A 3,485-nucleotide genomic window follows, 5' to 3' on the forward strand; every position below is an offset into this window, starting at 1 on the left:
TTCATTCCATTGTTATCTCTTACTGTTTTGGCTTTCGTTTTTACTTTCACTTGTACCCAGTTTTTAGTTGCCTTTGTTCCTTTTCGTCGGCTTTCATGCTGAAAATTGCCTCTGTTCTATATGATTCGCATGCTTTCTTGGTCATCTTCGTTTGCATGCTATTATTGTTTCTACACTTTTTAGCTTTCTGCCGTTAATTGCTTTTTTTCGTTGCCCTCTTCGTTTCCTCCATGTTCTGATAGCTGCAGGTTGCTGCTTATTTTCCTTGCTTCAGGAAGGGGTGGTAAGCATTTTTTAGTTAATTGTAATTGAGCCACTGTGTCTGGTGCTTTTTGTTGCCTCTATTCCTTTATTATCTGCTTTTCTGCTAGAACATTGCCTCTGTTCTATATGTTTCGTATGCTTTCTTGGTCATCTTTTTTTTTGTTGTAATTGAGCTGCTGAGTTTTATATTGCATTTGAGCCGCTGTGTTTACTAATTTTTGTTGCTGCTGTTCCTTTTTATCCTCTTTCCTGCTAAACCATTGCCTCTGTTCTGTGTGTTTCGCCTGCTTTCTTGGTCAGCTTCGTTTACATGCTACTATTGCTTCTACACTTTCTACCTTTCTGACATTTGTTGCTATTTTTTGTGGCCATCTTCAGTACCTCCAGGTTCTAGTAGCTGGAAGTTGCTGCTTACTTTCCTTGCTTCAGCAGAAGGTACTTAGCATTTTCTTTTTCCAAGAGTGATTGAGACGTTATGTTTACTGCTCCGTCGAGCTTTGTCTCCTTTTATCAAACATTTATTAGCTACTTTGTTCTTCATTTCTGTTTATATGCCGCGTTAGCTTCTTCTGCTTTTACTTCCTGTCTGACGTGCCTGCTTTTCCGTTGGAAATACCTGTGGTCCGTTTATGTAGTCCTCTCGCAAATCTCCTACCATACCATGGATAGAAATGCAAAACGCCGCAAACGTTATGCAGAAATGGAGGAAAAAATAGTCAGCCAGTAATAACAAAAAAATAGATCTAAGAGTAAAGATGAAAAAACGGGAGAAAGGAAAAAATAATATTTAAAAGTATAAAAAGAAAAAAGAAGTCATAAAAATACAAAATATTTATTTTAAAGGAGGAGAGGAAAAAAAACAGCATGGGTACTATATAAAAAAAGCACTACAAATAACAATTGAGCAAAAAATTGTTCGCTATCCGTGTTTATACGATTTTTTTAGTTGTCGACAAGGTTATACGATTTTTTTTGTGAGCTGGACTGGTGCTAAGCAGTCAGGAAAATGGGGGAAAAAAGAAAGAAAAAGACAAGGAAAAATCGATTGAAAAGCAATGCTAAGCAAATCAAAGTGATAGTCACTTGAGCCAGGATTTAGCGACCGTAGTAGTGCTATTCTAATGGTGGGAAGTAGCCTCCGAGATTCTATTAAATCTTTTTAGTCATTGTCTGCACTGTTACATGTATAGATTATGTGTCATGGATGTTGTCCATATACTTGACAATGCCCCCTTTCGAAAGTTTTAGAATGTCACATTTGCAGAAAGATTTCAAGGCTGGTAAGCAAATCAGGCTACAAGCTTACTCAAGCCATAAAATCTGTAATAGACCAACTAAAGTTTGCCATTTTAACGATGGCAGAACAGCTAATTTTACCTAGTTAGTCCTGGCATGCCTTCTTCAGAGTTCTTCTGTTATACTTATTCCAAAATGACCATTTAATGCTAGGGGCTGCATCCAAAATTTATGCATATTAGTTGGTGTTATTTTCTGCATCAAATGTCAAAGCACACATGCTGGTTGAGGCATAACAAACTGAGCTATGGAGAAGGGGATCCAAATTTTACTATAACATCGTAGTGCAGTAATACAGATTCCGTCTCTTTTCAGCTTAGATCGTAATTGGAGTAATAGCTGATCTTTTCAATCTTTTCTGCATGATGCTTCACTAAGCACAACTAGCCTATCTAAAGGCTGTAGTAAAAAATTGAATTTTGTTCGTTAGAAAATGTGCTACTAAGTAAATCACATTTACTGCACCTTCTAAGACCGCAGGATAAGATTTCGGTGAACATCTTACTTGCTAAAAGAGAAAAGCTAATAGTTTTTGTATCTCTTCAAGTTGTGGTCCTTTGTTAAGGCTAAATATTAATTACCATATCAGGTGAAAAGATATGTAAGTTTGCTACTAATATTGAGAGCTTTTAGAGAAACAATTAAGGGAAACTGATTTTGTCATGAAGACGACACAATGTCCCTTCGACATTCTGGAAACTTGGTGTTCGACGTGCTCCGTTAGTCAGCAACAAAAATGCATGGCTACTTACCTTGGAGTCATCCACTACCTAGTCTGTTGGATACTTCAGAACATGTTATCGCAAAAAGTAAGTTTTCTTCGCAGTGAACACTTCCAAATTTTTAGCATTGTCGTTGTTTTATTTGCCAGCTTTGTACGCTTACCTTTCTTTATGAAACACAGAACAAAGAATGCAGTGTCAGAGAGTAGCCTCAGCAATGAAACCAGATTTCGTTCAGGACATCGCTGATGCTCTATCATTCTATGAGATCTTCACTCAGGAAAACCAACATAATTTTGTGAGCTTCAGTTATCTCCTGTTTTATTTTTTCATTCGCTGCTTTCTTTCCCACTAATAACTTTATCCTTTCGGTGAACAACAGAGTGTGCCCAAATTTGTATCCTTCTTCATACACAGTGACAAAACTCCTCTGGTCACCCTACGAACTGGAAACAAGACCATCACTGTTGGAATGCGTCGGAGACAGTTTACAACAAATTGGAACACATTTACTTTTGAGCATCAGCTACAATTTGGCGACGCTTTAGTATTTATCCCTAAAACAAAATCCTGCTATACTGTCCTCATCTTCGACAAGCGTGGAGTCGAAAAGCTGTTCCCTTGGTACAATAAGTTCTGCATCTTCTCTGATGCACCAACCAGTGCAACTTAGGCAACTTCTTTTACATTTATTACAGGAAAAACGTTGTCCTTGTTATATGTTCACTAAGCATATGAATGCCAGCTTCTATTGTCTTTTCTTTTTTCCATACCAAATTTACCTCAGCAACCCGCAGATTTATTCCAACTATTCAGGAAATTGCAGCCAAATTAATGTTCTTTGATTCTATCAATTACAGGAAATTATTTTGCCTACATGGATTTATCTATTCACTTTAATTGCCTGCAATTTTTTTAAGATCTGTTGCACTAACAGTCGGACAAACAAGTTCTTCATATCCCCTCTTTAATTAATGCCAAGTTCTTCATATCGTTAATTTATATTTGCATTCCGCTGCTCGCCAAATTTCACGTAAGATGGTAACAAATATGTAATGAAGTAGGTAGCTGGAAGTGAGAAGGCGTGGGGAGTACAAAGGTGAAGGCATGTGAATGGTAGGGACAGGCAAGGAAGAAGCGTGGAATAACAGATAAAGGCAAGTAGGTAGAAGCAAATGGACGAAGGCGCGAAGTCAGCAAAGA

General features: G+C 37.5%; 1 long non-coding RNA gene across 1 annotated transcript; it reads left to right on the plus strand.

Annotated features, from left to right (window-relative positions):
* Window positions 1-654: 654 nt before the first annotated feature.
* LOC113739762 (uncharacterized) lies at window positions 655-3,229 on the plus strand. The gene is made up of 3 exons (XR_011812715.1): window positions 655-2,369; window positions 2,465-2,580; window positions 2,665-3,229. It is a non-coding gene; the product is annotated as an uncharacterized lncRNA (long non-coding RNA).
* Window positions 3,230-3,485: the final 256 nt, after the last annotated feature.

This window comes from Coffea arabica, chromosome 4c (assembly GCF_036785885.1).
Source record: "Coffea arabica cultivar ET-39 chromosome 4c, Coffea Arabica ET-39 HiFi, whole genome shotgun sequence".
In the NCBI taxonomy this organism is placed as follows: Eukaryota; Viridiplantae; Streptophyta; class Magnoliopsida; order Gentianales; family Rubiaceae; genus Coffea; species Coffea arabica.